This window comes from Pterocles gutturalis, unplaced genomic scaffold (genome assembly GCF_000699245.1).
Source record: "Pterocles gutturalis isolate BGI_N339 unplaced genomic scaffold, ASM69924v1 scaffold35413, whole genome shotgun sequence".
Classification (NCBI taxonomy): Eukaryota; Metazoa; Chordata; class Aves; order Pterocliformes; family Pteroclidae; genus Pterocles; species Pterocles gutturalis.
The window spans coordinates 7,277-16,782 of record NW_010127035.1 but is presented as its reverse complement, the minus strand read 5'-3'; positions in this window follow the sequence as shown (position 1 = coordinate 16,782).

Below are 9,506 nucleotides of genomic sequence, written 5' to 3'. Positions count from 1 at the left end.
ATTAATGTTGTACACAGCTTCAAAGAAAGATAATAAGGATCATTTGATATTTGTTTAGGAACTCCAATAAAACAAAACAAGTTATCTGTTTATCTGCAAAGTTATATCAGAAAAAAAAAAAGCATCATGCTTAGCAATAATTTTTATCATTACTACATAAAGGGTCCAGGGATGGAAAGGCCAATGGACATCAAACTGCCTTCTAACTTGGGGAATTTTCCCTCTGATTCCACACTGCAAGTCCAGAGGAGGCCATGAAGATGGTCAGAGGGCTGGAGCACATTCCATATGAGGACAGGCTGAGAGAGTTGGGGTTGTTCAGCCTGGAGAAGAGAAGGCTCCAGGGAGACCTTAGAGCTACAGGAGAGATGGGGAGGCACTCTTGATGAGGGAGTGGAGTGATAGGACGAGGGGTAACTGTTTTAAGCTGAAAGAGGGGAGATTTAGATTAGATATTGGGAAGAATTTTTTTCCTGTGAGGGTGGTGAGGCAGTGGCCCAGGTTGCCCAGAGAAGCTGTGGATGCCCCATCCCTGGAGGTGTTCAAGGCCAGGCTGGATGAGGCTTTGAGCAACCTGGGCTAGTGGAGGGTGTCCCTGCCCATGGCAGGGGGGTGGAACTTGATGATCTTTACGGTCCCTTCCAACCCAAACCATTCTGTGATTCTATGATTGCAAAACATTGCAGGAAGTTTGTTCTGCCACTGCTCTAGCCATGCTTTTTTCTGTTGATAGAAGTGTACTCGTGGGTGTTATCCACCTAAAAAATCTAAAGGTTTATAAAAATACTGGTTGCAGTCTCTGGTGATTCACACCATCTGCAAATCTTGTAACTCTCAAGTGTAAGTCAGCAAGGAGTTTGCCCCAGTTTAAACATGTACTGAGTGGATGAGGTTGTGATGATAGCGTATGTTTCAGTACAGCTACAATTGCAATTATATTTATAAAATTTGTTTTCATTACCCACACTCTCTGTGCTCATCTCTCCAGACAATAACAGCTTTGCATAATGAAGTATTCACATAAGATTAAACCTGAATTTTGTTTTCTTCCTCTGCTTATGCACTCATCAAACTGAAAACTTCAGCTATTAATGGTAGGAATTAATTAAGATCTCTCATTTTTAGGGAAGATACCTTTTTGTTAATCACTGAGCTCTTACAAAAATATATTTTAATTGAGAATGTGATATTTTAGAGTGGCAGTGGAGTTGGTGTGGGCGTGAATGCAGTGAGAGCAAAGAAGTTGGATATTATTGCTTATTGGCATCTTAGAAAACTTAAGATAAAACAGAACTTGATGACAACCCCACTAACCACAGAACAGAGCACTAACACTTAACATATGTTTCCTTGCCACCACCCTGTCGGTGCATCACAATCCATCTTGAAGAAACTGTCTTTAATTTCATTTAAACAATTTGTCTACCCCTCCACTCTTATTCACAGCTTTCACAGCACAAATACCAGCAGTTCATAGGCTGTTTGCAAGTCAGCACATAGACAGAAGGTGGACAGGTTTAAGAGCATGCTGCGCTCCTAAACTTCCTGCCTGCTCATCGGCTGCTGTACAGACATACTGACTGCGTTTGGGAAATAGTGAATGTGTGAAAGACAGTCAGGTAAGAATGCAAAAGGACCTGAAATGGAAGCCAAGTCACTGCCTTGACACGATGGAGTAAGGGGAGCCCACAGACAGATGCAGAGAACAGTGATATTGACAAGGTGACAGACTGAGAGAACAATTTTTGCTACCCAATTCTTATAATGATATGAAATGAATCTGAACAAGAAATTTAGCTATATGGTTGGTGAACGTGGGTTCAAGACGGTTGTTTCTCTTCCCTCTTTCTCTTCTGGTTGAATAAACCTCTTTCATGCTACCAATCAACATATACACAGCAAGGAACACCCCCCACACTACTGCAAAATATCCACAAGTTTAAACGTACATGCCCTGAAAAAGTACTAGATAAAGTCAGAAAGACAAAAATGATCATTCAACTTAAACATTACTAATGTTGTAATTTTACATGGTTACATTAACCTAATAGGTGAAATATGCAACTCCATGCATAAACCCTTAATCCTTGCTTATCCTTGACAATGTTCCTTCCCTCGTCCCTTTCTTAGACTGTTTTTAACTGCTTATCTCTGAAACCCAGCAAGTGCTCTGCTATTTGGAACAGCAATTTTCATTAGCCAGATGGGAGTATCAGTCAATGTCTCAATGTTATCTCATATGACTTAGTTCCCTGCCCTTCTCCATATGATCTCAGCTACAAACCATCCTCATATTTCAAGTTGCCATCTTAGGGCATATTTGCATCCTAATTATATTTAAATCCCTCTAGAAGTTGCAGTTACCTGATCAGTGAAGCAAGGACAGGACATAAAGCAAAATAATTTGAAGTGATCTTTGCACTGTCAAGTATAATTCTAGTGGAAATCACCCCTCCTGACTGTTAGTAAGAAGAGCTCTTCTCTATTACAGAGTGACAGACAGTAGTTGCTTAGAAAGATTATTCAAAATTACATGAATGGATGGGCAACCTGTCTCAAAAGCAAAAGAATGTTATCCTTTTTGTCATATTTTATTCCTATGTCTATAACCTTTTGTTAAACATCTATTAATAAAGAAAAAAAAAGGCTCAAATCTCATTTTTCATCATACCTGCTCCTCAGGTATGATGTAACTCAGTAGCTTCCCAGATGAGCATATCTGAAATGCTGGTTTTGATGAGAACATTAACACTACAGCCAAATAAAGTGCCAAGAGGAAAGTGAAATGAAAGGTATTCCTTTCTTCTCTTATCTCTCCCAAATGTATTTACTTTTCTGAATATTACACTTATTAATTCACCACACATTAATAAAAGCAAACAATAACAACTAACAATGCCTTGCAGTTATAAATCTCCCTTCCAGGCAATGAAGGCCTTAACAAATGCAAGGAAAAGACAATTTCCATTTTTTATGCAAGGGGAAAAATGAAGCTCAGAGAAATTAAATGATTTCCACAATCAGGGCAGAAGAACCAAAGCCTCCGGATTGCCGCATCATATAAAATGTTAGAGGAAACAAAGAACACTGTCAGTAGACTAATAACATATGAGAAGTGAAACTACCCATTTCTGTCTGATTATTGTACTGTTGTTCATCTCCAGAGCAGAGCATTGCTTTAAGCAGTGCCTTTTTGGATTAAGATTGCAAATGGTTTCAAATCACTCAAGGGCAGAAAATTGTTCTATTTGTCAGATTTCACACTAACAATTGTATGGCATTTCCTTGCTCTACTTAACTTGAATTTCATATGCTGCTACTATTAAACAACTCTCCACACAGAAATCCAAACACATTGCTAATGCAAACAAAGCACTTGTGTCTCCATCCAAGGCTGCGCATACACCTGAGCACCTAGTCTTCATCCTTTTATTGAAGTTTCTTTGTCTGTAAAAGTATGTAACATATAGGCCAATGTGATTTGAACTTTTTAGGCTCTAACTGGAAGCTTAAATTAACTTAAGCTTCATCTTAACAGTCATGACAATCTTACCGTAATCTCTCAAGTATTTAAGCCAGATCCTAAGTCTTTTCCAATAGAAACTCCAATATGAAATTAAAACCACATAATCTCCATTCTGCAAACATGATTCAAAAGGCCTTCTATCTACCTATGGAAATTTAGATGTATAATTATATTACTCTAACTAAATATTAACAAAAAAACATGAAGGAAGGCTCTCTTGCTGAGACCACACATGCACCAACACACCAGTTTGCATTGGTATAGTTACACCACTGTATTACGGTGCATAAATAAAAACTATACAAATGAAAAAAAAAACAAAACAAACCACTATACAGATGGTCAAAATCAGTATTATTGCTTCAGCTACACCAAATCAGATTTCCAAGTCTGCAGAGAGATGCAGGACAAACCACTAAGAAGTCCCTGAAACAGTCCACCTATTAGTACAAGAATCCATCCACGTTGTGAAAAAACCAGAAATTTATCTTCAGGAATACAACCATACTGTACGGAGATTTGAGTGCTTTGAACGGAAAGCTACTATCTCCATGAGTTACTGGTTATTATTGCAGCATTGCAGACAACTATTTTAAAAAAGCAACCTGATTTCTGAATGTAAGCAATTCACTTGTTGTTATTAGTTTTGACAAAATCACTAAAACACCTCAGCAATTGCAAAATTCTGTTGCAAACACAATGTTCCCAGAAGGATGATTTGACAAGCATCTACTGACAGATTTCTACAATGCTATAAAATGGACTTTTTAAAATTATTTCATCCAACTGCAAACAGAAATAGTTTTACCGGCTAACAACAGGATTCTGGACACAGATTTCACTGTGATTTCACCACAGATACTAAAATATATTCCCCAGTTATCCTGAAACTGAAAGATGTCAACCGTGTCCTTCAGGAGAGTGACAAACATCCCACTTATTCTCCAAATACAGAATTCAGAGATTACCCGTGCTTGTACCACAACTTTATACCCACTCACTTTCTTCCAGTCCAGACCAGCTGAAATCTAGCCAGGCAAAAATCAGCTATGCACATATAAACTGCAGTTCATTAAGAGAAGGAACACAAGCACGCAAGCTGTGCAGGAGGGATCATGCTAATACAGCCGTATAGAGCCTGTTTCTAAATTAGCTAATAGTTTTGCTCCCTGCAGCTGGAACACATTTCAAAACAGACCTCAAGCGGAGGAGGAATTTTTAAGGTAAGTCCAGACTGCCATGCTTCCTTCCCACCCCAAAGGATTCCATAATTTTGTTGTCACAATTTTTTTTTTTTGAACCTTACATTACTGCATTCACTACAGAGAAACAGTTCAGAAAGTAGCAGTATTTTGCAAAGCAAACACATCCCTCAAGTTTTGGGGTTTTTTTTGTTGTTTTTTTTTTTTTAAAGGTGCACAAACAGTTGTTAACGGCATTAAGAAAAAAAAAAACACATTTCAGTTAGCAACAAAACTGGTGAATACACCACATTGTACCGAACACAAAAAGCTTGCGTGTACATGGGGATGCATTACTGAATTACATTCAGTGTGGTAGAAACAATTCTTCTGCCTCAGTTGACTGAAAAATCATGTCTTCTATCTCTCACAAGAGAACATGAATCATCAGGCTACTCCTGTTTTTGAAACATGCACAACAGTCTCAGTTCCACTGCTGGTATCATGCTACAGCACATAAATATACATTTCACTGAAGGGATTACAGAGGCAAGAGATCTACTCTCATTTTTCTATATAAGAATTCTGTACAATGTGAGACCATTCCACCTAGCAGGTTACCTGTGTTGGGAGACTCTATGGGTCTGAGGGGAAGCTAATATCAGGGTCTGAATCAAAGGCAGAAGTTAACTTGGCACTCCCAAGCAGTTGCACGGTCTTCTCCTTCTACCAACAAAATCTTACAGGGGATTTGATAATGTTTCCCACCAGCCCAAAAGGCCCAAAATCTACGCATCTTTGTAGGCTATTGGAAATACAGGTTGAAATACTCTGCAGCAATAGGGAACTGAGTATAAATCTCCCACACTCCTTGTACTTTTGACACAAGCATGCCGCCAATATTCTGCCCTGCATATGGTCCCCTCCTCCAACATGCAATGGAGTATTTTATGTGAATTCTTCCTCAAAAAAACCCTTGTTTTTCCATTTAGATAACATGATCAAAACCTTTTAAACATTTCAGTCTCTAGCCACTTCTGATTTCTTCAGTTCAGCACCAAAACCCCAAGCTCAGTTACTCACAGAGCACCAGTGACAGCACATTGAAATGTCGTATCAGGAATGTTGTCACGTGTTAGTTAGGTACTAACTTAATAGTCAGGACTGTCTTGAAAAGCAAACAATCTGTTCCAGGGTGAATTCCCAGCCTGAGACACACATTCAGCAATATAAGAAAAGGCATTCTAGCAAAGGTCATGCAGACTCTTGCACCAGCTTTTTCTTCTGTCCTGGAAAGGATGCAAACAAAGACCTTATCTGCACTCTGCAAATAAACTGAGAAGCAGATGTACACAGTTAGACTGAAGCTTCACCCCTAGTCTTTATCCCTTCAATGAGCCAAGAACAAATGATGGGAATTTGGATCCAAGCTTTACAGCTGAGGTGTTGACCCCAGATTGGTGGCTCTGATTCAGGTAGTGGCTGGTGCAGATGAACTGGTTTGCAAACCTTTCAACCGATCAGGGTAAGAAGAAAACAGCATCATTTTCTATCCATGCCCAGGAGAGGCTGGGGAATTCTACTATCAGCACAAGAGAGAGCACTGCTTTGCCCTCGCTCCTCTTTTTTCTAAACTCCATACCAACTAAGAGTTGGTGAAAGACCTAATACAAAAGGCTGGCCAGGTACAGAAGGTAGAAGGGTGGTAGTCCGGCCACACTGGACCAATGGCAGGTTAACTCTGGCTGGAGGCAAGACAACTGACTACCTACAGATGTAAGAGGGTATATTTTTCTGTCCTTGTTTTTCCTCAAAATTACAAATAATTTCTAATTTACTCCATCTGAAATGCGATGTGCTCCCATGCAACATTTTTACTTGTCTTTGATCAAACGTACAGTATGGGGGGGTACGCGAGGAGAAAGACACAGACACATTAAAGCCACAAAGCCCTGTCTTCATAAATTATTCTCAAAATGAACTGAAGCACTTTTTTCCATTAGTTAACAGCAAAAAGCTGACAATCCCATAGATAGAAATAAACAAGATGCTTCTGCAAAGTAATTTAGGGGAAAGGGCAGTAAACAGATGGGAAAATATACCAGAATAGATACAACTAGAAAAAAAATATTTTCTCCAAAGGAGGAGGTAACAGAATGCAATCAAAACAGAGGATTTCTTTTCAATAGCAGTAAGATAAAAATAATTGATGAGAAACTGGTTACTTGGCTAGCACTGTCTCTAAGCATGTTTTCAGTCTTATCACCACACCACAATTTATTCCACTCCTGAGCTTTCAAAGATTCCTACATATTGTTACAAGTTATTATTGCAACATTTTTAATTTCTGTTTCACTGACACATGCTTGCAAGAAGCATTACCTTCCTTTCCCCCACACGCTCCTTACATTATCTTCCATTTCCTCACAGGTTTCACATTGCCGCTGCTACTTCTTTTCCCTCTCTCCTGTTCTCCATTCCTGCCGACAGTGATTTATGCACATTCCCCAAAATCCAGGAAACACATAAGGGCATCTGGGTTCTGTTGCTAAAAATCTGTTCAAGCATGGCACATATTACACCAAACCCACACAGAAGACTCATTACCACAGGCTGTCCAAAAATGTCCACCACCAGAATTCAACCACACCTTCTGGATTCAGTCAGCCTTCTCTACTGAAATAGTTGTCTCCCAAACAAGAATTCTGTTCTCAGTCTTCCCTCTTGTTAGTCCCTCACTCAGACATGTATTTTCTTCCTCTCATTTGCTACTTCCTCCGCATCTTTCTCCCTGAACTTCTCTGTCCCACAGTCCCATTTCCCCCTGCCCACACCATTTTTATTCCCCATTACCCACTCAACAGTGAGGTCCTACCAATGCTGTCTCAGAAAGGTGCCTGCTGTGGGGCGGCAGGCAGAAATGCTGCTGGATCCGTGCTTTCTGCATCCCAGTGGCACAGCGGGAGCCCAGCTGGACCAGCAAGAGGCAAGACAAGGGTACAGGAGCTCTCCTAATGCAGGCGGCACCAGGTAGGGATGACCAGATTCAAGATCTTCCCAAGTTTTCTTTCTTTGCCAGAAAGAGTCCAGGCAGAACTCGGAGGAAATAACTCCAAGGCCACGACACACACACTCACATGAAGCAGTCATCAGCCACAGAGCTGTGTTTGCAGAGATAAGGCAAGGTGAAGCAACACAGCAGCAATGCAGCTGTGGTTACAGAAACAGGGCAAGGGGAAGGGACACAGCAGCTAGTAAAAACAATCAAACATTGACAGTAAAAGAACAGCAGCCCAAAAAGCATCCTCATCTGTTCATCTATGTTCTTATGAAACTTCCTAGTTTAATTACAGGAGCATGATTAGGGCTGAAGATACTTTTCAGCACAGCTCCAAACAGGCCTGCCACTTAAATGATTAGCGAATCAATTTTCTAAAGGATCTGCTAATAGTGTTTACATAATTCTGAGGGAAGAACAACTCTGAAGCACACACACTCAAATTGATCTCAGTGGAGCCTTCATTACACTTGCTTATAAACGCCCATCCTGTGAATGTACAAGGCAGTTTATACTTAGATGGTGATCCAGTGTGAACTATTTAGCCTGAACTCATAATGAAATTAAATAATAATGCAACAGAAGATTTGACTAAACAATCAAACACTTGAAACAGTGACTCACAGCATGAAGATGGTTGGCATTTAAATGCATTTAAAAAATCAAATGTCATTCTATTCCAAAAAAATGGTGCTTCTATCAACAATGCCTGGCACTTGCATAGTATCTGTTATCAGAGAACTGCAAGGACTATAACTTACTAATTCTCACCATTTTACTGTAGATCTCCTTAATTTTTTAAACTTCAGTTCCTCCAGTAATGTGCTTAGCTTAGACTTCCAGCTGTACTTAAAAAAAAATAATTCTGAAACTAGGGTATGACATGACCCACAAAAGCATAGAAGTACAAAAGGACCCAAAAACAACCCAAAGGTAAGGTTTTTAATGACCTATTGCGTTGGTGAGGAGTTTCAAGCAGTGTCCTATGGGACAGCTCAATGAAGGCACTATTTCTTCATCTCTCATGTTCTGCTTCATGTGCTCACACTATCAAAACTGGAGCTGCAAGTTCAGCACTCCTGCAGTATCTTGCTGAGAAAACCTACTTCTATTGTAAATGTTTTGTGATTTTACAGCACCTTCTAATGAAACTTTTCACAAGGACATTCCTAAAATAAACCGTTGCTTTATATAGTAATACTTTTTCAATGGGAAGTGAACAAAAATACAAAGATTCTTGTCCTGTCTTCTCAAGGTCCATTGATGTTCCTCTGAATTCTCATGGGCACACTATGAAACCCTAAGCAAGAGGAAGACGCTGTGTCCCAGCAGAAAAGTTTTGTACTCAAACTGGGGGGATAGGATGGGCAGACTACAAGGTCAAAAACTGGCTGTACCATCAGACTGAAAGGGTAGCAGTCACCAGTTTGAAGGCTGACTGATGGCCAGTTTGGAGTGGAGTTCCTCAGATATCCATAATGGTGCAAGTTTTGTTTGACATCAATACCTTGGAAGATGAGACACATGGGGCAAGTTTGCAGGCAACGCTAGACTGGGAAGATTAGCTGACATACTGAAGGGCACAGATGCCATTAAGAGCAGCCTGGACAAGCTGGAGTAATCAGCCAGCAAGAGCCTCATGATGGTCCACCAAGAAAAAGGCAAAGTCCTGCACCTGGGACAGACCATCCACATGCAACACTACAGCCTGGGAGCAACCCAGCAGAAAAGGACCTGGCCA